General features: G+C 40.0%; 1 protein-coding gene across 1 annotated transcript in view; it reads right to left on the bottom strand.

Annotated features, from left to right (window-relative positions):
• LOC136885746 (cyclic nucleotide-gated cation channel) overlaps positions 1–26,509 on the bottom strand; it is a 651,252-nt gene that overhangs the window by 159,702 nt on the left and 465,041 nt on the right. The gene's annotated exons all lie outside the window — the stretch shown is intronic.

Genomic DNA, 26,509 nt, shown 5'->3' with positions numbered 1-26,509 from the left:
AGCGATTAGTATCGTACGATATTTCGGGCTGTGAACATGACGGGAAGATTCTGTGATACCTTTCATTAATTTAGTGGAACTGATTGGTACAATTTGTAAAAGAAAAATATGTAAAATATCAAATAAAAATGGCTAAATTTTATTATTGTATTCATATCTACTTACCTTATAGTAATCAGAAATTTTTTATCTGAAGAAATGGCCTTCCTGTAGGGTGTATCTTTTTTTTCAATGGTTCGTGACACTAGGCTTTTCAGAAAATGAAAGTTTTCGGGATTCATTCGATAAAACTCCCTGAATTTTGATTCATGTTGAGACAGATTTCGAGAAACAACAGCCAAGCTATGGTGCAGGTTGGTAAGATTGTAGGGATGTATCCAGTATTTCCGTTTTCTTCTCATCCTACTCCTGAACCAATAAGCCACTAGAACATCTTCCTCACTTGAACTCATATTTGTAACTGATGTAGTGAGAATTGTGTTCCCACCAAATTTTTATCGCCCAGATCGCGCCGATTTATCGCCCAGTGTCATGAACCTTCCTAGCAATATATCGTCGCAATATATTCCTTACTATATCACTTACAACGCCTTACTGTTAACGGCGCCTTATACTCTCTAATCTCTATCCGATTGTTCTTCACGATCCATAATAATACGAGCAAACGAATTCGTACTGAAGCATTATGTCAGTACGGTTACTGGACGCATGAACCCTATCTGCTATTCCGTTCTAACTCGGCACGAACAGGGCAAGTGGTGCCCGAATTGACGACGTATGTCATCTATCACGTCATTCATTTCATTAACTCCTCTGATGATGTTGACGTCAGTAAAAGCATCCGTTCATAAAGACTCCCTGCAAAGATTCATCTCACTTCATACACGACGGCGTAGAAAAACGGGAGTATGGTTGTTCACACACACACACGCATACAGTATTTACCCGAATTTCGAAATTAAACAATTCATATTGTTTTAATGGTTTTTCGAGTTTCAAAGACATTAGAGTAAAGAATTGTTAGTTTTGAGTCGGTAGCAAAGTATAGCCATTGCCACTTAATCTATCTGTAGTTAATGAATGGTATTGTACAAAGTGTATCCGTGCCCCGCCTTCCAAGCCTTCAGTAGCCGATGGAATGGCACGGCTAATTTCATCTGCTGACATCTCCACGTGGAGTTCTATGTCTAGGCCTAATAAGTCGATTGTCCCAGTGAATGAAACTTAAATTAGTTGTATCTAGAGACGATTCAAAGAAGATATCCTCAGGTGGCCGTGAACTATGGGAATAACATTTTCTTCGCTAATGGGATGTGAGATGGAGTTCATATCGAGAATTGTATGTTTTCCGTTCTGTGCGAGTGCCTGTACTAGATTACAGGAGTATAAAACTTCAATTAAGTATTTTTTTTGCGAAGAAATGTGCTTGAGCTCTTAAACCAATATAGAGTAAAGGGACGTATTACAGGTAACTTCGTGATAAATCTTTGAATATGTATCATGTGTCCGCTAGAGTGAAGAGGACCAATACATGGTAGCTAGAGACATCTGTTGAGAACTCAGGAAACTAGCAATAAAGTTGAAATGCTTGGTCTGAAATAGGGAAGCTCATAACACTTGCATAAAGATTCATCGCGAACTCACCTGTATCACGAATATACCTCCCTTTAATCTATATAGTATTGTGATACTGATACGTCACGATTTACTGTTTTGCTGTACCTCAAAAATGTACAAGAATAAATGCATATCATGGAATGCCAAAATAAAGCATTACAACATTATAAAGAAAACAGAATGCCTCTATGCCAGTGAAATGCCTCTCGATGAGTTACAAGTTGGAGAAGCTGGAGATCCTAGAAAGAAGAATACAACGGAAAATATCGGGCCCAATCCAGAGTGGAACCCACTGGAAAATTCGGAACAACAATGAAGTCTACAAAAATGTAGAGAAAAATTCAGAGACCACGAAAAAGGGAAGATTTCCATTTCTGGGACATTTGTACAGAATGGACAAAACCAGACTAAGCAAAATGTTATTTGACTACCTGTGGAACAAGTAGACAACGTCGGCATGGATTTAAAAAGTTCGTAAAGATCTAGAGAAGTCCAAAATTCAAGAAGTTCAGATGTTAGACAGGAAAACACTTCGGACCATGATTCAAAATTTGGAAGGGCTTCAAGTCAAAAGAACTGCAAAGACAGGAAAAGCCTGGAGGGATGAACAGAATAAACAACATAGCGCCTATAGAAGGAGTACTGGAGGAAGAGGAAACTTCAGACAAAAAATGAAATTGTAGCGTGATACTAAGAGGTCAATTCGCAATAATAATAATAATAATAATAATAATAATAATAATAATAATAATAATAATAATAATAATAATAATAATAATAATAATAATAATAATTGTGTGGGGACAGCTACTGCTTCTATACTGTTTAGATGACGCCATTTGGCTGCTTTCTCGTCAGTTTCGACGTTCCGTGTTACTCTTCGCCTACTGAGTAGCAGAATAAAACGATATTTCTCTTGTTTTTTTATGGCTGACATTTAATTAATTTCGTCAGAGGAACACCAAATGTGTCACCTTACCTGACGTTATCCTGCATAAGGGACTTTGTTGTAACTTAGACGAAACGCCGGTCAAAGACAGTAGACACTCGTGTCACAATAATGTGTTTTGTCGGTAATAATAGGAAAAGTAATGGTCCTAGTATATGAACTTGCGGTACTCCTCTCTTGATGTATATCAGATCAGCCCTCTGTAATACGAGGTAAAAACTCGTTTAAAACACGGCGCCATTTGCACGTACTGTATTAGAAGTCAAGTTTCCGGCACACAGTCATAACGTGAGGAAGAAGAATGTGAAGACTAGTTGTCTGGTTATCACGGTGTTTGACTTCTATTCACGTTTTTCTGTCCGAGCTAATGTTAAAATGTTGCATGATATTTCAAGAGCCCCTAAATAACACTGGAAAAATGAAACTTTCAATGCATTACAAGCTATGTCGGCGTGGCACCTCAGGGGAATATCTCTATACTACATCCTATGACCTTTGCGTCGAACTCCGGTATAACATCGTTATCTGATGTCAGTATAAAAATCACTCAAGTGCCAGTTAGATAAATTCTGAATGGGCGGAACTGTATAAATAGTTAGACAGTCAACTGGAGTTTAAACTCAGTATAATGCTCAAAATTATTCCAATCCTCAACCCATCACCGTATGCGGTATGCCGTGAATAGTTCCTCGAATCTGGGAAATGCCACACCATATCAAAACATGACTTAACATTTTTGGAAGAGTCAGCAAGTCAAAAAAATGCCTAAAGTCAATGCTTTCGATTCGCAAATTCGCTTTCTGTAACTTGGACATTGTAATCACAACGTGAACTGGCAGCTTGTGGTGGTGGGGTCATATTTCACTTGATTGGCCTGCCTCGTTCTTCACCTTTACAGTTATAAGATATTTAGGCTGTAATAGGTTAGAATTCAAATTCCTTTAGCGAGTAACAAGTATACTCTACTCTGGACTATGGTCATGCTATGAGATTTGCATAAATATTAGGGGTACGGCCCATCAGAACCCCTAAGATTTATGTTACCCTTGCTACATTATGTAAGACCGGGCTAAACGACGCTTCCTAATAACCAAATTAGTTTGCATTTTAACCTGTTACTGAAGAAATTTCCGCCTTCTAGAGAAAATATCCAACAGTAGATGCCCTTTTGAGGAAAATAAACGATCGACATCCTAATCAGTCCACACAGAACAGTATCTATAACAATAAATTTTATAGTTTCGCTATTATTTAAAATAACCATATTAAACTCAGGAATTAGAAATTGATATGCTTATGGATTGGTAATGGTGTTGAGGTGTGACACTATGTATCTGAAACCTCTCACAATAATGTGATTTGTCAGCAACAATAGGAAAAGTAATGGTCCTAGTATATGAACTTGAGGTACTCCTCTCTTGATGTATATCAGAACATCCCTCTGTAATACGAGGTAATAACATAGCCACTACTGAAATTAATGCCCTATTTTAAAGTGCTATCCTCTATAATTTACCTAATAATCTTCCCTTTCAGAAGCTTTTGGTAAATCAATTGCTGCACAATCCATTTGTCCTCCTTTGTTCGGGAACCATGCCATCTCTTGTCGAGACCGCCCTAATTATGACTTGTTATGAATTACCCCTTTCTGAATGGTATCTATAGTCCAGAAATTAGTTCCATGCACAAAAACAACATTCTGCCATAATCAAATAATGCGACCTACCATAACTAGCTTTCAATAAAACAGATCAAAGTGTGATGCTATACGCTTAATGTTTCATACTCTTGTCTACGACAAACAAGCACTAAACAATTTATTGTGTATGCTTCGTACAGGAACATAAATTCTCAAACCGATGAAGTATGTAGAAAAAAATATTCGGTATTTGTTACATGTTCCAGTAAGTTAGTTTATCATTATTTTAATATTGAGGATAATGTTCAGCGTTTTGTGAATCTTGCGTACTAACAGGTAATACTGCCCTTTTTTTACTATCATGCAGAGGGCCTGTTACTTGATACAGACACATACGTTTAAACTATTGTGATGTGTTATAAAAATCTCTCTCTCTCTCTCTCTCTCTATATATATATATATATATATATGTGTGTGTGTGTGTTTCTGGATTGGTAATGGTGTTGAGGTGTGACACTTTGTATGTGAAACCTGTTACAATATTAAGATTTGTCGGCAATAACAGGAAAAGTAATGGTCCTAGTATATGAACTTGCGGTACTCCTCTCTTGATGTATACAGATCATCCTTCTGCAATACGAGGTAATAACATGCAAACTCAAGCTCATAAAGCAGAGGAAGTTAAAAGGTGCGGTTTGTTCCAAAACCTTACAAATAGTCTCAATAGTACAAAAAAATCTTGAAATTCTTAAAATGTAAACGGAAATATATTTATTTTCGAGATCAGACCATTAAATGATCATTCCAATAATTGCAGGCAAAGGCTTACCCTAACCCGCAATATATTCTGTACTTAGCGAGCTGCTAAGCGACTAACACTGTCCTCTGATGATGGAAGAATACTATTCCTTGCTAGATACTCTAATGATTCTGTGATCTTCTCCAGCTTCTGAATATAGTCAACAGATGGCAGAACGTTCCTAATAACTTACATGCTGCTAAGAAAGAACAGTCTACGTAGGTACAGACGGGAAGGTATCAAGTCAACTAGCCTTCTGTATGACCATTAATGAAACGCAGGAACAAATGCCTGAAAAAGCGGGTAATCTACTTATCCGAACCAGTATTCATCCACTGCCAATTGTAAGTTGCACTATCTCGGGCAAGATCATTTGAAAATTTTAAGATCCAGATACGGCCGAATGGTTGAAGTACGGAGAATATTGCATAGAAAGAATTCTTATAAACTAAATTACGAATGAATCAGTTATTATATACCGGTATTAAATATTCATAAAACTATTGAAATTGTCAGGACAAACAATAAGATTGTGATAGGTAGATCAAGACGAGTTATATGACCTATTTTAAGGAATTCTGCCGAGCAGGATGAGTCCACTAGTTGTATTTAGTTTCACGACCTTGTATTATTTACGGCGTGTATTTAATAGAACGTTTTTCAATCAATTCAAGCTGCCAATATAATGAGGAAATACGCACATATTTTAACATATCATTCAAGGATTTCTGGTAGGGAAACATAGAAATTTTAGTATAGAGTGAGGGATACAATGTTATAGAATTAGAACGTCTGATCTTACCCTTAAATATGCTCATTCCCTTGTTTATAACACTCTCCCAACACTCACACGACGTGCTCTACGCCCAAAAGACTTGCGGCTGTCATTTCGATACAAACTCCACACTTTTCTTTTGTCTCTTTTATCCCTATTCAGCAACATCTTAATCAGGGGAGCAATGCGACAATATTGGAAAAAGAGCCTACTGGTTCCGATATACATCCAGTCATGCAGTAAGTTCTGATGAGCCATTCAATGAGAGACTGGGATCGATAAGAGATCGAAGTAGAGATTGAAAAGGAGCAGTTGGTATTCATGCCCGGTAGGGGAACTATCGACGTTATATTTGCTCTACGACAGCTAGTGATAAAGTACAGAGAAGGAAACACAGAGCTTTTAATGGTACTCATTGACTTGGAGAATGCATTCCATAGGATCTCGCGAGGCGAATTATGGAGGTGCTTGAGGAAGAAGGATGTACTTGAGCTTCATGTTGTAGTAACCCAAGATGTGTACAGTAACAGTACAATAAATGTTAAATGTGCACCAGGAATCTTAGAGGCTTTTTTTTCAGTAAAGGTAGGAGTTCCCCAGGGATCAGCATTAAGCCCCTAACTATTAAATATTGTAATGGATGTGCTAGCAGCAAGCGTAATGAAGAAAGCTCCATCAACGAAGATGTGATATTATTATTATGCGCAGACTCGCAAAATGAAGCTGAAGTTTTGCTAGAAAAATAGAGAAAAGGGCGAACAAAAGTGAAACAGAGTTTATGAGCAGTGTAAGCTATGAACTATTACAAGGAGTGCAGTGAATATTTCAAAATATCTTGGCTTTAACATAAATAACAATGGCGACCTCGGAAGTGAATTCTCAACAGAATCCAGTCTGGATGGAAAGCTTGGAGATGAGTTTTCAGATTTTTCTGTAATAAACGGTTTCTAGCCGAATTGGAAGGGAAAACACACAAGGTGGTTGTGAGAGAAGAACTCGGATATGGAGTGGAAACCTGGTGTGTCACCAGAAGGCTGCTGCTAAAGATACGTGTTGCAGAGACGAAGATTCGTGTGGTCTGATAAGAAGAGGCAGTAAGAAATGAGACAGTTGGAGAAACATTAGGTTTCGCAAAGAATTTAGGGTAGCAAGATTGTGATTTTTTGGCCATGATAAGAGGAGGACGGAAGATTTTGTAGAAAGAGTGATGATGGTAGGTCCGTGGGCAGTAACCGTTGTAGGCGATACCTCAACGAAATTGAATCACTTGGTTCAAGCCAGCACGGCGGATCATTAGGCATCATCAAATAAGAACCATCATCGCCCAGGCCCTCAGAAGAACCTGATTCACTTCCATGAAGGGATCCATAGTTTGGCAGAGACTGGAAGCACTCTAAGGATCTATATATTTGCCTACAATCCTCCGCGAACCAACCGGACGATGTTTATCGTGAGAAGAAGGGAATGTACGAGCCCACCATTCCATTCTACAAGGGAGAATACAACCTAGAAAGGATCGAAGTCATAGGCTTGCTATTCGGGGGCAGGAGCGCGATACCTCGAAAATTCGTTGAGTTCTACATGACATTTCACCTGCCAAAATCTTTGCTTATTGACATTGTACTTTCTGCCTTGAAATCGTCAATAAGTATTTTAAGAAACCAGCTTCGGTGATTTTCTTTAGCATTCAATAGACTTTTATTTACATTTCCATTACACAGTGTTAGTTGGTATTAGGTATACTTTGACTTCTACGCAACCTCTAAATTGAAGAAGTGTTACTACGTACTTAATAAAGCCCAGATTTTCATGCGGTAATAGGTTAGATTGTAAAGTAATTTGCTTAGTATGAAATGTCGGCCACTCGCTCTTCCATAATGTAGGCAGATAAACATAATTTATAGGGGTTCTGTTGGGCCGTACCCCTAATATATATGCAAACCCCATAGCATGGTCGTTGTGAAGGTAGACTATACTTGCTCCTTGCTTCAGTAAGTTTGCATTCTAACCTATTAATGCATAAAATACCGGGCTCTAGTAATTAATATATACGGGAAGACGGAATAGACGACGGTTGGACTATGTAAAAGAGAATGTGACAGAGACAAATTTACAGGAACGATCGGAGGAATTAATCCGCATCAGCGACCCCACATAGTATGAGAATAATAAAAAACAAACAATAAGAAGAAGATCCCTTTTTCACTACTGTCGTGGAAAATAGTATAGACACCCGAGTTAATACGTGAATACAACGTTTATCCTTTGTCCCACATAGAAACAATCTAAATCAAAGTTTAGCTTATTTTACTGTGTTATAGTACAATGACTACAGATTTTCAAACCTGCCATTGGTGGCCCAAAGCCCTCATGAGAGGAGCTGATGGGAAATTCTATTTTCCTTTAAAAATTTTACAGAAAACACGGTTTTTGAACTTTACCGTATCGAATTATGCTCGCACTACGAGAGTTCGTTGTGGAGGGAATTCTACTGTGCTACGTGCGCTCAGCTCACCGGAATTGATAGCGACAGCGTAATCTTTACCCTCTTACTAAATTTCACATAGAAAAATATTTTGAAGGAACCATGACTTCTTTTCTACGTCTAAGGAAAATAAGTTTCCAAATAATTCTGCGAAGTGCACTGATGGATTCATCACTAACGAAACTAAGAGGTAATTCTCATAAGCCTGGACTTACAGCGAAATACTAGATATACTACGTAATTCTATCGTTAATATGTCGAGCGCTTGTCCAATAAAGGTTTTAAACAACTGACGAAACAAACAAACATCCACTTATTGTACAGCAGGGAACGCCCAACTGATGTTCAACCCGGAAACCTCGCTAGGGTTTCCAGGGCCAAGGGCACTTTTTTCGCTGGTCGGTAGGCTGCTTTCTTCTCACACAACTATCCAATTAAATATAAATCAATATAAAATTAACAATTTCATGCAGGCAGCTTCACAACAAGCTGAATATTTTACGGCTATGCTCACCAAGTAATGAGGAAATGTTGGTTCACAAAATTTACAAGAACCTTGTTCGCAACTATCAGATGAAATAAAAAATTGGTGCATATATAAACAATAAGTTACTTTAAGACGTATTAAACTTTGATAACTATCAGATTAATATTTTCAAATTGAGCACTCCATTGGAAATTCAAAAAACTGGCATTTTTTTGTTCATCCTGCGTTAAAATTTTAACTGGGTACCATAAAAGTGTCTACTCCAAATAATTGAACGTAGAATAAAATAAGGTAAATTTTGGTGTAAATTGTTTCCATGCGGGACACAGGATAAACGTATTAACATGGGTATCTATACCTTTTTCCACGACAGTAAGGCCCTCAATTATCTATAGAATTAAAATTTAGAACGAGCAATGATCAGGACTAATCATGAAGTCTTCATTTGATCCTGCTTCGGTACGAATATTGTCTCACTCCGAAACAAGATAAAAAGAAGAGAGCTCATCATTTTTGCAGCAGAGCTCCGGGAAGCGACATGCAACCCAGCAGGCTGCTCTGCTTGGCGGAGTGCCTATTTCCTCGTGGAACAGGCGTTACCTGGATCATAAAGCGAATAATAACGTGGAGGACATTATTATTAATGGACTAATTAACATAGTATACTGCGGATAGCTATTGGAGATAGGCTGAATATTTGAGGGACATGCATTTCTGATATTACGCAGCACAGAATAGCAAAGCGTCGCGTTATAGGTTCTCCATGGACACTTGCTAATGAGCACGCAAAGCGGCGATATTACTGGAGGCTTTGCTCCGTGTTTCTTGATTGCAGTCCATGGCCTCCGAGGAATAAACTTTATAGCGTAACTACGATGTTCAACCACAGACCCTTGTGACTCCCGAATCGCTTAAACGACACACTTTCAGTTCTCTGGCTTCCGATAAACAAAGTTTCATGTAGAATTAATATACACAGATATATTTCGTAGTTTAAAAATAAATCGTTATTATTCCCCTATGTCCACCTCTGTAGTGTAGTGGTTAGTGTGATTAGCTGTCAGACTCGGAGGGGTGGTTCCGGGTTACGAGGGGTACTACAGGGTCCACTCACTCTCAGGAGGGCAGGTGAGAAGAATGGATTTGATTCCCACCTCAGCCATCCTCGAAGTGGACCTCCCTGGTTTCTCCTCCAGACAAATGCCCGAATGGCACCTAACTTAAGGCCACGGCCGCTTCCTTCCTCTTCCTTATCTAATCCTCTCACAAGGTCCCTGTTCACATAGCAGTTAAGGCCACCTGGGCGAGCTACTTGTCCCCCTCCTGAGTTGTATTCCCGATCAAATGTCTAACGCTCCAGGACACTGCCCTTGAGATCGTAGAGGTGGGATCCCTCGCTGAGTCCGAAGGAAAAACCAACCCTATATGGTAAATGGGTTAAGTAATAAGAAAAACTATAATAATACTATTATATATATTAATTATATATCAATTTTCGATTTATCCAATAGGTTTTCATGAGTTCGCTGTGTCGACTATGTCTTTCATCCGACCACTTTGCATCAATTGTCCATTTCTCATCCCGGAAAATTCCCAAAAGTCACGACGCTTGTTCTGGAAAGGTCTCATTTGTGAGCGTCATGTGGTCGTAGGCCCATTTCTTTGAGGTCTTTCTTGACGTTAACGTACCAGGGAATTGTTTTTGGTTTTGAGTGGAAATGGTTGAACATCCTTTTCGTCCATCGGTATTAGTATTATTATTAATGTTATTTGCTTTACGTCTCACTAACTACTTTTTTACGGTTTTCGGAGATGCCGAGGTGTCGGAATTTAGTCCCGCAATAAATCTACCGACACGAGGCTGACGTATTTGAGCACCTTCAAATACCACCGGACTGAGTCAGAATGGAATCTGCCAAGTTATGATCAGAAGGCCAGCGCCTCAACCGTCCGAGCCACCCAGCCCGGCATTATTTTTATTATTATTATTATTATCATGATGATCATCATCATCATTATTCAGATGGTTGAAGTGCTGGCTTTCTGACCCAAACTTGGCAGGTTCGATCCTGACTCAGTCCAATGATATTTGAATGACCGAGCTCGATAGCTGCAGTCGCTTAAGTGCGGCCAGTATCCAGTATTCGGGAGATAGTAGGTTCGAATCCCACTGTCGGCAGCCCTGAAAATGGTTTCCCATTTTCACACCAGGCAAATGCTGGGGCTGTACCTTAATTAAGGCCACGGCCGCTTCCTTCCCACTCCTAACCCCTTCCTGTCCCATCGTCGCCATAAGACATATCTGTGTCGGTGAGACGTAAAGCAACTAGCAAAAAAAAAAAAAAAAAGATATTTGAATGTGCTCACATATGTCAGCCTCATGTCAGCAGATTTACTGGCACAGAAAACAACGCCTGCTGGACTTAATTCCGGCACTTCGGCGTCTCCAAAAACCGTAAACGTAGTTAGTGGGACGTTAAGTCAAAAACATTATTATTATTATTATTATTATTATTATTATTATTATTATTATTATTATTATTATTATTATTATTATTATTATTATTAGTTCGCTACTGATTTATCACTGCCCTAGCACAAACCACAGAAAACCATCTGTACGGCTTCCAACAGTGGAATTCGAACCCACCATCTCGCGAATGCAGTTTAAAAATGTTTGTATATGTTTCATTTTAGATCAAATATATTACGGACCTTTGTAGTTCTGTGCAGTGCTGCTTCTGATTCTCAATAAATAAATAAATAAATAAATAAATAAATAAATAAATAAATAAATAAATAAATAAATAAATAAATAAATAAATAAATAAATAAATAAATAAATCAATCAATCAATCAATCAATCAATCAATCAATCAATCAATCAATCAATCAATCAATCAATCAATCAATAAATAAAATGTCTTCCTCCTTTCCCTCACCTGTGGGTCGCGGGTTCGAAATGCGTCGAATATGAGGATTTGACCCTTTTTACGGTCGAATGCCCTTGCTGACGCCAACTGTATATAGAAGTATGTATTCACTATTGCGTGTTTATTTGGTGGTTGGTAGCGTGGTGTGTTTTCTTAATATGAAGAGGAAAGTGTTGGGCATACATAAACACCCAGTCCCCGAGTCAGGGGAATTAACCAGACGTGATTAAAATCACCGACCCGGTCGATAATGGAATCCTGGACCCTCTGGACTAAAGGGCAGTACGCTAACCATTCAGGCAAGTATTCGGACAAACAAATAAATAAATAAAATAAATAACTGAATAATATCTGTTAAATGTTAATTTTATCCTTCATGTAAATACACAGCAGTAAATTAACATATTTTAAGGTCATAGTGCGGTCAGTGGGTTTCATATTGCAGAACTCTAAAAATATGAATGTTTCAGAATAAAATCGGCGAATTCGCTGGGCTAGCATTGATCTGGAAATAAGATATTAATACATATCGTAAAGTTATCACAGCTAAAGGTCAAGGGGACAGGCTTTGGAAAGGTCAACAGGTAGGTGTAAGTCTATTACCACAGACCTTCATAGTCTCTCGAAACCTTTTGATCAGCAATGTGGCGGGAGAGGTAATTGGAAAGAAAAACAAAGAGAGAATTTCTAAATTTAATTTTACAGTCGATAAATGCTGACGATATAACCTTCATTTCTTTTATCTCGGGATCATCAGCTAGGAAGGTATAATTGGATGATACAATTCTGAAGAAACACAAATACCGCTGTTTCCATCTCCAACTCCTTGTCCAAGATCGTGTTCAGAACATTAAGCAAGTTTTTCAGACCCCTCTGTGGACGGATGAATTGACAGTATCACCGGTAAAAATATAGAGGTGTTCTTTTATATTCTTGAATTTTGAGACTAATCATACCGATAAAATCAGTAGTATTCTTTCACACATCCCCAGTTTAGGGTTTGAATTGAAGAATATCTTACACTGCGAGCGTTACATTTTCTTTCTTTCTTTCTTTCTTTCTTTCTTTCCTTCCTTCTTTCTTTCTTACTTTCTTTATTTTCTTTAACAGTGGCGAAGCTAGGGCTCGTAGCCCTCTCTTTCACTTATCCACGTAAATTACAAGAGAATACATTCTTGAAAGAAATCTACTACTCTATTGTAAAATCAAAGATAGCTACATAACAGATTTGGAGAACATTGAAGAAAGGAAGAAAAAGCTCAACAAACAAAATGAAATTAAATCCGGAACATAAAATTTAAAAAGAAGGAGGAAGAAATCACAATCAAAAAGGTAACATACCAACTGGTAAATATATGCAATGCATTTACATAACACAATAAATAATGAAGTAACTGCAATATAACTGTGGCAACAAGCAGTCATCTATGTAGATGAATTAAAACTTAATCTATATATATAAAATAAGAGTTTTGTCTGTACATTGCTCAGAATTTGAAAAGAATGGTATTTCTGTATCGGTCATGTCCACAGTAACAAGGAAATGCAATTTTTACTTTTCCGTAATTTCTGTCTGTCTGTCTGTCTGTCTGTCTGTCTGTCTGTCTGTCTGTCTGTCTGTCTGTCTGTATGTATGTACATGCATCACTAGAAAACGGCTGAACAGAATTTAATAAAAATCGGTATGCAAAGTCGGAGAACAAGTCGCTACAATCTAGGCCATAAACAATTTTATTCACGCTGATTGAAATGGTAGTTTAGGGGAAGGCCTAAAATTTAATTCTGAAATATTTGTATTATTAGTGCTCCTATCTTAATGAAAATCGGTATACAAAGTCGTGAAGCAAGTCGCTACAATCTGGGCTATAAATAATCGTATTCACGCTGAAAGAAATGGTAGTTTAGGGGAAGGTCTTAATTTAAATTCTCAAATTTTTATGTTATTAATGGTCCTATTTTAATTAAAATCGGTATGCAAATTCAGAAAATAAGTTGCTACAGTCTAGGTCATAAAGAATTTTATTCACGCTGAATGGTATGGTAGTTTAGGGGAAGACCTAAAATTCAATTCTCAAATATTTGTGTTATTACTGGCCCTATTGACAACTACTTCATGACTAAAGTTATATAGTATTACATTTCCGATCATTTATGTCTTATACATTTTTACCGTACCGGCTATGATAACAGAGATATTCATGAATTTGGTTTTTTGTGGCAAAGTCCATATCAGCGCCAAGTCACGAGAAAATGGGTAAACAGAATTTAATGAAAATCGTTATGTAAAGTCGGGAAATAAGGAACTACATTTCGTAAGATGCCCTAATATCACAGAGTCGAAAGAAAGCTATGTGAAGGCCTACAATACCGAAAGCTCATAACATTGAACAACAGTAACATTATATTGACCATTGTTTGTTGTGACGTGCTTTGTGTCTTCTGTTGCCAGACATGTCCGATAGACGGGATTACTGCTGCATAACGAGGCCTTTCCTATCCCATCGTCGCCATAAGACCTATCTGAGTCGGCGCGACGTAAAGCAAAACAGCAAAAAAAAGGGATAGGAAAGGGCTAGGAGTTGAAAGGAAGCGGCCCTGGCGTTAATTACGATGCCCCAGTATTTACCTGGTGTGAAAATGGGAGACCACGGAAAACCATCTTCAGGGCTGTCGGCAATGGTTTTCGAACTCACAACCTCCCGAATGCAAACTCACAGCTGCACGCCCCTAACCGCACGGCCAACTTGCCTGGTCGTACCGAGTAGGCCTATAACAGCCTGCCTGAATATTAGCGGGAAGTAGCAGGGGAGTTAGATAACTTTCTTCTTAAGCATGCCATTCCTCTGGTTCATAAATTTCCTGCTACTACTGGTACGTAACAAACTGGTTCATCATAGCATTCAAACTATTCAATCCCTATCCTGAGGCATTGATTGGGATGAGCAGTGTGCATATTTAACGGAACAATGGCAGAGGAGTGTTCACAGCTGTCTGTGGCCTGGTCATTCCAGCACTGGAACTTTGGACTGTTAGGTCGACACCGTAGTACTGTTCGTTAAATGTGAGAAAATGTGCGGTTTTCCATTTGAGCGAATATTTTATATTGCTTTTAATCCCTACATTCCTACTGACGTTTCTGTAGTGGCCTAAGTTAACTGTAGTTAGGAAAACCACAAAGACAGTTTTTCTGAGAATCCCTTAGCGAAGCACGGGTACATCAGCTAGTATTATATACATTTACTCTATAATCACGAAAATATAATAATATTAATATTATAAGAAACAAGAGTGTAAGTAAAATGTTAATGTTACTAGTCTACCTAGCACAATCATCAGTCACAGGAGACAATCAGCGGTATTCAACTGTTTAACTCTGCATGCAGTCTTAAATTTTGTTATTGACTTAGAGTTCCTGACAACAGCAACGAAGGATGTATTATACATTGAAGAGAGGTTGACGGGAATAGCGAGGAAAGTGCCAGATGTTGTGTTACAATTATGGAATGAGGATAATAAATGGAATTTTGAAGAAACGCATTTGAGTAGATTTTCCTTCAGAGTTCGATATACACTGACTGACAGAGCAAATGCAACACCAAGAAGGAGTGGTTCGAAAAGGATGAAAGTTGGGGAAAAAACAGGGACGGCACGGACGAATAATTGATGTTTATTTCAAACCGATATGCAGGTTACACACTGCGCACGGCATCGACTCAGTAGGATGTAGGACCACCGCGAGCGGCGATGCACGCAGAAACACGTCGAGGTACAGAGTCAATAAGAGTGCGGATGGTGTCCTGAGGGATGGTTCTCCATTCTCTGTCAACCATTTGCCACAGTTGGTCGTCCGTACGAGGCTGGGGCAGAGTTTGCAAACGGCGTCCAATGAGATCCCACACGTGTTCGATTGGTGAGAGATCCGGAGAGTACGCTGGCCACGGAAGCATCTGTACACCTCGTAGAGCCTGTTGGGAGATGCGAGCAGTGTGTGGGCGGGCATTATCCTGCTGAAACAGAGCATTGGGCAGCCCCTGAAGGTACGGGAGTGCCACCGGCCGCAGCACATGCTGCACGTAGCGGTGGGCATTTAACGTGCCTTGAATACACACTAGAGGTGACGTGGAATCATACGCAATAGCGCAACAAACCATGATGGCGCGTTGTCTAGCGGTAGGGCGCTCCACAGTTACTGCCGGATTTGACCTTTCTCCACGCCGACGCCACACTCGTCTGCGGTGACTATCACTGACAGAACAGAAGCGTGACTCATCGGAGACACGACGTTCCGCCATTCCCTCATCCAAGTCGCTCTAGCCCGACACCATGCCAGGCGTGCACGTCTATGCTGTGGAGTCAATGGTAGTCTTCTGAGCGGACGCCGGGAGTGCAGGCCTCCTTCAACCAATCGACGGGAAATTGTTCTGGTCGATATTGGAACAGCCAGGGTGTCTTGCACATGCTGAAGAATGGCGGTTGACGTGGCGTGCGGGGCTGCCACCGCTTGGCGGCGGATGCGCCGATCCTCGCGTGCTGACGTCACTCGGGCTGCGCCTGGACCCGTCGCACGTGCCACATGTCCCTGCGCCAACCATCTTCGCCACAGGCGCTGCACCGTGGACACATCCCTATGGGTATCGGCTGCGATTTGACGAAGCGACCAACCTGCCCTTCTCAGCCCGATCACCATACCCCTCGTAAAGTCGTCTGTCTGCTGGAAATGCCTCCGTTGACGGCGGCCTGGCATTCTTAGCTATACACGTGTCCTGTGGCACACGACAACACGTTCTACAATGACTGTCGGCTGAGAAATCACGGTACGAAGTGGGCCATTCGCCAACGCCGTGTCCCATTTATCGTTCGCTACGTGCGCATCACAGCGGCGCATTTCACATCATGAGCATACCTCAGTGACGTCAGTCTACCCTGCAATTGGCATAAAGTTCCGACCACTCCTCCTTGGTGTTGCATTTGCTCTGTCAGTCAGTGTATCACGTAATTATGTGAAATTTCCGTCGCGTGTCGGGTTTCATCCATACAAGATTTGTGTAGCTGGGGGATATTTGAGCATCATAACTCAAGTTAAGAGCAAATGGAAGACCAGAGTTCAATGCTCGTTGAAGTTTTGTACTTTGTTAATGGGTTGTATCAACGAGGACAATGTCGTAATAGTCAGGTATTGGTAGTATCAAGGTTTGGAGGAGATTCATCCTTACGTCATGAGCAAAATGTCCTTATGTAGTTTCAGAGAGTGTAGAGTCGCGTACATCTTTCTACATGTATTTCCTACGTGTGCAGACCAGTCAAGAGTTTCAGTCGGGGTCATACTTGAATATTGTTTTGGCTTGGGGGGGGGGGGTCTATCTGAAATTAACCTGACTTAAATAAGTGTGATCAAGTCGACGTCAACTCCTGGTGACTGCATGCCTCCAGATTAATCTGTTTTTTACAAACACTTTCAGATCTTGCAAGGACATATTCATTGCAAGTTTGATAAAATCTATCTACCTCAATGCTTGCCGTTCTCGTCTTCGAGTCCCTTCCAGCATTCCAAGCATGATGGCCCTTTCCAAGGATTCAGAATGCCTCATAGTATGCCCAAAACAGGATAGCTGTAACCTTGTAATGAATGCGTTAAGAGATTCCCCTGGATGTATGTTCTCCTTCGTTGTCCAAGGTATATGAAAAATTTCTCTCCAGCACCAGAGCACAAATGATCGTCGTGCTTCAGTGCGTTTTTTCACGCAGCTTAAATTCGATGGTGCCGCAACGGCTTGAGTTACCGATGCATCACTAATAACTAAATCGTCGCATAACATTCGATTGGAAATCTGATGGAAACCTTCCGACTTTTCCTCCTTCATTTTATAGATAGAAGTTATTGGCAGAAGTCGTTTACATGTCCGTGCATAAATACAATATTAAGTGTTTAAATTCCCCCCAGTGGCTTCAGTTTTAAGAGAATTTAGGGTGCGGTGCTGATGTCTGGCGGGGAAAAAATCGTCTGTTCGTATCCCCATTTAGAACGCCTGGAATGTATGTATAGCCGCATAGTTTTGTTGACGGACAAGTTGCCTATTTAACTCGTAGCCATTTCAGTGCAAGGACACCTGTGTTATCGGTGCTGTAGAGCGGATTGTGGCCTCTCCAGGCTGATTATTCCCGCTATGTGGATTACAATGCGAACAAACATATGCCCCCAGCAGATATACTACTACAGTCAGTCAATAAGTTCGCGGACTGGCGCCTACAGTGTAGGAAACAATTCGTTCACTCATGCAATAACTTCTTGTACTAGCCATTGGTTGTGGCATCATACACAACCAATAACTCGGCTCAAGGGAGATAGGGTCATCTCCCCTATACTTCATCTGGGTAATTCTTGTCTGGCGCATCCACGTTGCGGGGATGGGTATCCTCCACATCAGTAGGCCGGTGTGAAGGAGAGCTAAGTTCAGGGAGGGATCCAGTATGATGGCGTATAGCATGGAACCCATGCCCAGGGTTACGGATGAAGACCTTGACAACATCTTAGGAAGAGAAGGAGACCTTCGGAATGGCGAAGATGGTGGATGAGGCAACCTATCCTCTCTGGGGAGCATTAGAAGAGGAAACCACTGTCTTTTCGAGAAGAGGGATCTTCAAAGGCTTAGGGAGTAAACACTGAAAGTAAATCTTCGTATGCGTTAGGTTCGCAGGTCAGCAGATGGGTAAAGTTGTACTTACTTTCAACTATAATACAAGCTTCGGATGGAAGTTTAAAAATGGAAATGTAATTGACAAGTCTCCGGCTACAATCACACAGTATGATGGTAATGCTGATTTTCGTGCAAGTGTTTCAGAGAACAAAACCCGATCTGGAACAATAAATATTTAAACAATGAATGGGAAGGAAAATGAATTTATTGACCTAATGGAGAGACAAAAACTCGACATCCTGGGATTAAGTGAAGTAAAATGGAAAGGGAAAGGAATGAAGAAACTAACAAAGGGGTAAATCTTGTACGGGATGGGTAACAGTAAAGAGAAAATAAATCGAGTGCGATTTATAGTGAATAAGAATGTAGCACTAATAGCTGAAGTTGAGCATGTAAATGGAAGAATTATAATAATGCAAATACATGTAAACAAGGAACTATTGAAGATAGTACAGGTGTATGCTCCACAGACGGGATGTAGCATGGAAGGAAAAAAGTAGATTTCCTCAATGAACTGGAAACACATATTGTTGGAGAAGGGATCAAGACAATGGGAGATCTGAATGCTCATGTGGGAACTGATAGAATGGGATATCAGAATGATCTGGGCCCACATGGGTATGGCGATAGAAATGAAGATGGAGGGAAATGCTGGACTTTTGTATCAGAAATAACCTGATAATAAAGAACACAAGGTTTATGAAGAGGAATAGCCATAGGATCAGCCGATATAGTTGGGATGGACAGCATGGAACACTCGTCGATTTTGTAATAAGAGACCGAGAATGGGGAAGATTCGTCATGAATACGAAGATAATACCCAGTGAAAGTATGAAAGGTGATCATAGATTATTAATTGTGGAATTTAAACAAGTAAATATTCGTAAAATTGTACTGAAGGAGAAACCATAGATCAGGATTTGGGAACTGGAAGAGGAGGATAAAAGAATGGCATTCCAAGATCGTGTAAAAAGGAAGTTGCCTAAGGGGAAGGAGACACGGTAGTGGACAGACAAAATAAAAAAGAATTAAAATAAAGGAAAAAGTGAAGAAAGAAATGAGTAAGGAAATACAAAAACGTATCAGAGGGACGAGAACAACAGAGAAAGGACACTTGTGGAATACAAAAGATTGAAACTACAAGTAAATAGGAGTATCAAGGAAGAAAAGGAGAATTGTTAGGGAGAGTTTACCAACAAAATTGAGCAACATAGTTTAGGAAATCAGATACTATTATACACAGTAATGTACACCTGTGATCGTATTACAGTCAAGAAGTTCATGGACTGGCACCTACAGTGTAGGCAGGTGTAGGTGATGGTAAGATTTCGAACTTGGTACTGTACTTCTACGCCTGAGGAAGAACCACTTCTTTGAGCTCAGGGGGAAAGAGAATGGGGAAAGGGACGATGACCAAGACGTTAGGGCCCTTTATACAACAATGGCGATCGCCATCAAAAGCAAGAGGAGTATTCTAGATGATAACTGAAAATCATCTAAACATCTTTCAAAATGTTGACTAAATCTTCCCAAACCTTTTAGCTCTATCTTCCGAAATATTATTTGTAGATCTGGCAACACCGCTTGCGAGAAAGAATCTCTCTAATCCACGACAATACAAATGACTTCTTCAGAGAAGCTTGAACCTTGTCCGCTCTCGAACCCACCTGTTACAACTGGCAGTGTCTCACGATAGAAACATCGTTATTACCTCCATAAACCTATCCCTGTTTCTTATATCCATTCAGCCCTTGATCTAATGCTTCTGCCGCTTTCTGTTTGCATCCATTACGGACTCATCTCAAACAATCCAAGTGTATTCTCTCATAACCTGAGCCATTCCACTCCTTCTTGAATAGAACACATGCTTGTCTCCACCCGGCCATAATCTACTGGTATATTCAGTATAACCGCTGAAATATCAATTACAAGGAGTTATCCATAACCGTTCTCCCACGGTAAAATGAATGGGTTATTTAAGGTAAGAATATACTATTAATTTTCTCTTTGTTACAAAGTGTTCTTAGGTGTGAGTTATGCAAGAAATTAGTAAAAATCTAAATATCTCCGTTACTATTCTCCCTAAAATCAATTTGTACTGCGCATAAGATCAGGAATTTCAGTTTGTAAATGTAACATTTATCCATAGGACAAACACTAATGAGGATGTTTGAAAATTTGCTTTCATATCTTTCTCCGCACTACTACTTTTACCCAGCGTGAATAAAATTTCTTATACCGTAGATTTTAATGAACTTTTCTCTGACCCTAAATATCAGTTTTCATTAAATTCTGTTCATCGGTTTTCTTGTGACATACATACATACATACATACATACATACATACATACATACATACATACATAAAGAGATACATACATACTTATAGATCACAATGCGAACGGACTCATGTCCCTACCAAATGTGTTACTACAGCCAGTAAGTTCGTGGTCTGGTGCCTGCAGTGTAGGCAACACAGTGTATACCTCTGTACGTATTACAATCAATGTGTTCGTGGACTGGCGCTAACAGTTCAAGGATCACATAATACCTACCTACCTACCTACCTACCTACCTACCTACCTACCTACCTACCTACCTACCTACCTACCTACCTACCTACCTACCTACCTACCTACCTACCTACCTACCTACCTACCTACCTACCTACCTACCTACCTACCTACCTACCTACCTACCTACCTACCTACCTACCTACCTACCTACCTACCTACCTACCTACCTACCTACCTACCTACCTACCTACCTACCTACCTACCTACCTACCTACCTACCTACCTACCTACCTACCTACCTACCTACCTACCTACCTACCTACCTACCTACCTACCTACCTACCTACCTACCTACCTACCTACCTACCTACCTACCTACCTACCTACCTACCTACCTACCTACCTACCTACCTACCTACCTACCTACCTACCTACCTACCTACCTACCTACCTACCTACCTACCTACCTACCTACCTACCTACCTACCTACCTACCTACCTACCTACCTACCTACCTACCTACCTACCTACCTACCTACCTACCTACCTACCTACCTACCTACCTACCTACCTACCTACCTACCTACCTACCTACCTACCTACCTACCTACCTACCTACCTACCTACCTACCTACCTACCTACCTACCTACCTACCTACCTACCTACCTACCTACCTACCTACCTACCTACCTACCTACCTACCTACCTACCTACCTACCTACCTACCTACCTACCTACCTACCTACCTACCTACCTACCTACCTACCTACCTACCTACCTACCTACCTACCTACCTACCTACCTACCTACCTACCTACCTACCTACCTACCTACCTACCTACCTACCTACCTACCTACCTACCTACCTACCTACCTACCTACCTACCTACCTACCTACCTACCTACCTACCTACCTACCTACCTACCTACCTACCTACCTACCTACCTACCTACCTACCTACCTACCTACCTACCTACCTACCTACCTACCTACCTACCTACCTACCTACCTACCTACCTACCTACCTACCTACCTACCTACCTACCTACCTACCTACCTACCTACCTACCTACCTACCTACCTACCTACCTACCTACCTACCTACCTACCTACCTACCTACCTACCTACCTACCTACCTACCTACCTACCTACCTACCTACCTACCTACCTACCTACCTACCTACCTACCTACCTACCTACCTACCTACCTACCTACCTACCTACCTACCTACCTACCTACCTACCTACCTACCTACCTACCTACCTACCTACCTACCTACCTACCTACCTACCTACCTACCTACCTACCTACCTACCTACCTACCTACCTACCTACCTACCTACCTACCTACCTACCTACCTACCTACCTACCTACCTACCTACCTACCTACCTACCTACCTACCTACCTACCTACCTACCTACCTACCTACCTACCTACCTACCTACCTACCTACCTACCTACCTACCTACCTACCTACCTACCTACCTACCTACCTACCTACCTACCTACCTACCTACCTACCTACCTACCTACCTACCGTATAAGAGATCAAGATACGACAGAACGTCATAGGACAAATTTTGTAGTAGTAGATCACTTTAAACTGGGTAGCGATTTTGTTCCGCCTTGTGATACGACTTACCGTTTAACTACCAATTACCTCGAAACGAAGATCTGCACCATCATTAAAATTGCCTTGATATTTCGATGTTTTTCCCAGGTAAAAATTTAAACGTCTTGGAATTCCTATGTGGCTAACAAGCTAAAAGGTATAATTTTGCCAAATTTAAATTTTCTAGCTCGTCTGGCAGGTTGTCTCTGCCATTTTGATTGGAGGTGGCGGTGGGGGTAGGATAAAAATTACGACTTTGACGAAATGTCTAAGCTCATAAAAACTATAATGTACCGCACAGAGATAAAGAAATGCTTACACTTGCGTTCTTATACTGAGCCCCAAATTTCAAAACTCCGCCAACCTGGCCCCCTCAGGGACTTTCAGGAATTTTCGACTTGTTACAGGGATCCTGAGGTCATCAATTACTGCGACTTTAATAAACAGTTAAACAGTGTTTCCATTTTAATATTGAACGCGTTCCTTAGCAGAGAAAGTAGTGAAACGTAAGATTAAGCAATTTCCTCAATTGTGCCTAAAGTTGAAGGGCTAAAGGGCCCGGACAATTTTCAAATTATGGGTCTTGGATAGTTCTATCGAACTAAAATAACAAATTTCAAAAATAAATTCCTTTCCAAATGCTGTTCATGAAAATCAGCCTAGGCGTTTTCTTTTTTATTCAAATCCTAGACAAATTAAATTATTTGCACAATTATTTCTGTAATGAGTTCCTTGGTTGAATACTGTCAGGCGTTTTGTGATTTTAAAAAAAATGCCCACACCGAATGTAGTTATAATGTCTTAAGTGAAACTCTGCATTGACTCACATTAGCGCTCGTAGTGGTAGAAAAGGCAAATTGCTAATCTAATCGAGCTTATGATTAAGCAAAGGATTGTAATTTTTAGGAATAAGTAAGGAATGTATTCTGATGCTTTAATATATATTTTATTCACCTAAAATTCGTAGCTCATATCCGTAGGATGTTTTCAACATTGAGTTGCTTGCTTCAAAGGCTAGAAATGTAGATTTTTTGAAGGCATGCTATTTTAGATTTCCATAACTTTCTGAAACACCCAATGGATTGGCACTATGTGTCTATATGAGGTCCAGAAAGGCCTGTTTGTGCACAGTGAAGCAACATATATGTACTGGCAATGCCCTGCGCCCTCCCATGAAGCAGAATAGAGTTCAATAACAAAACGTTATGAAATATGCGTGGAGAGTATTATGGAGCCGCTATACAACGTATCCTGCTGGTTAAAAGTTTCGAGACCGTCAATACAGTGACGTTTGCAGGGTTGCCTATGTAATACCGCTCAGGGGAGCGGTAATTGATATCATGACAAGCCTCATTAAAGAGTCTCCCAGCCACAAATTGTGAATTATACTCTCGTCTGGTCTCCCTCTACCGCATTAATTACATTCAGCAATCCCTTGCAACAGGTTATACGGAAACTATATATTAAATATTCTTCAGATTATCCCAAGTACTCCTGGGATCGCTTAAGCAGCTCAGACTCATTTTGGTTTTAACTCGGGTTAAGGCCGGCTGCCCTTTCCGACGTGATTTTTGAATTGACATTCTCAATCCAATATCCACCGGGATTCAAACTTCAGTCTTGATCTAATCATGCCCTCAGGAAATTACATACTGTACAATACATAAATAATTTTTTTTCTGAATTCTTGGATGAGACATAGGCTATCAAGATAAACTATTAAAAACCACACCAACATCTTTGTCTTAATGTACCGTTGGAAGGAGAGGTTTGGCAGAAAAGTGATTATTTTGAATATTTTTTCCTTCTTCTTTACGAGGAGGACTGCTAGGAACCACGTGCTCTTTCCTCTTCCAGTTCTTTCCAGTATTCTTTCATCATTGATTTATTCTTCTCTTCTCAAACCACTTTGGACCGGGTTTCCTCTTCATTATACCCTAGAATCATTCTATTCTTTTTTTAAAATTCTCTTTCTATAATTTCCTCTTCTCTTTCTAGACTTGGATATCTGTTTTGCCAATCCAATCTATAGATATGTCACCATAAAGCAATCTCCTTTTCTTTATTATTTATGTTATATTTTTTACGTTCTGGTGTATTTAATTATTACTTCACATTTTCCATTATTCTGCTGCCTTCATTGGTCCTAAGATTTTCTCACAATTCTTCAATACTTCCAATTGTTTTTATTTTGGTATTTTGTCTACTTTTTACAATTTGTTTTAGGTCGCACCTACGCAGATAGCCCTTATGGCGCCGATGGGACAGGAAAAGTTTAGGAGTGTGAAGGAAGCGACTATGACCTCGACTGATTAACATACAGCCTGTTGTGAAAATGGGAAACCACAGGAAACCATCTTCAGTTCTGCCGACAATGAAGTTCTAACCCACTATCTTTCGAATGCAAACCGTGCAGCAACTCCCTCGGTATGTTGAATAGTAACACGTATCAGTGCTCTACTACTGTGCGCCCTTCTATATGCTTGTAATTTAACGTGTCTCTTTACAAGATCTTTATATGTTACTTTATGAAACACCTTTATACACCACTAACCACTAGAGAAATACGCAACAATGAATACATCCTCCTAGAAGGGGAATCCGGCCTAAAACTACGGTTAACCCTACGAGGGACAGGGTGGGAGGGAGGTTTCTTAGGCCTACAGTCAGAATAAATTGCTTCTTTTAATGAGATATATTATTCGCAATGGTTGTGAAGAAATTATATTGTTACATGAGTTATAAGTTCAGTACCACTCACTCTCACTCACTACGTAGGCTTCTGAGGGACGTGAAGTTCCCATGCCGAACTCAGAATCCTCTTCCCGGTTATCAGTTTGGAGGGTCCGGCATACCTTGTTGATCACCTTCTTCCAGGTTCTTCAGGGTCTTCCTGAAGGTCTTTTCCCATTAAGAGATCCCTTGTATAGATCTATTGGTACTCTGTTATCCTGCATCCTCAGTACATGTCCAGCCCAGTGCAGTCTGTTGGATTCCATCACACCCATTATAGTGTGTTGTTGAGAGAGGGTGTAAATTTCATAATTATATCTTTTCTGCCAGTTTTGAGAGATAGGATCGAAGCATGATAGGATCGAAGCATGAGCCAAATATTTTTCTATAAACTTTATTCTCAAAGACTTGCAACTGCTGCTACTCTTTCTTGGTTATACTACATGTCTCGGAACCATACAGAAGTACTGGTCGAATGATTATATTGTAGATAATAATTTTTGCATTCCTTGTTAAAAACTTGGAGCCTTATATAGGGCTCATAGAGTAAAATGCCTTATTTGCATTCTTAATTGTAGCTTGGTATAACTACCATAATAAAGTAAATCATTTTGAAGCTTTTTTCTTACTTTAAAGTGGTAATCAAAACCTGCAAGGTTCATGCAAAGACCACTTTGTCTACTTATAAATACCATTGATTTTCACATAAGCCTTGACCAAGTAGGTTCCAATAATGCATAGAATATCATAACAGTGGTAATAAAATCAAGAACGACAACAAACAGATTATTGAAGCAATAAGACTAGTTATTGTTAGATTAGCAGTTAGTGTGTGTTTGTGATGTTACAGATAAAATAGTCTGTTTACGCATTTTTCCTTAGGTGATATCTAGGGCCCGCATATTTATGCAGTAATAGGTTAGAATGCAAACTTACTGAAGCGAGTAATAAGTAGAGTCTACCCGCACGACGTTATTGCTATGAGGTTTGCATTAACATTAGGGGTTCGGCCAATTAGAACTCCTAGAATTTATGTTACTCCCACGACATTACGTTAGGGCGGGCTAGTCGACATTTCCTACTAACAAAATTATTTAGTAACAAAATTACTTAATGAGAAATGTCGACTAGCCCGTTCTAACGTAATGTAGTGGGAGTAACATAAATTCTAGGGTTTCTCATGAGCCGAACCCCTAATGTTTATGGAAACCTCATAGCATTACCGTCGTGCGGGTAGAGTCTACTTATTACTCGCGTCAGTAA

This window comes from Anabrus simplex, chromosome 14 (assembly GCF_040414725.1).
Source record: "Anabrus simplex isolate iqAnaSimp1 chromosome 14, ASM4041472v1, whole genome shotgun sequence".
In the NCBI taxonomy this organism is placed as follows: Eukaryota; Metazoa; Arthropoda; class Insecta; order Orthoptera; family Tettigoniidae; genus Anabrus; species Anabrus simplex.
The sequence above is the reverse complement of the archived record's forward strand: the minus strand, read 5'-3'. Positions and strand labels throughout refer to the sequence as shown.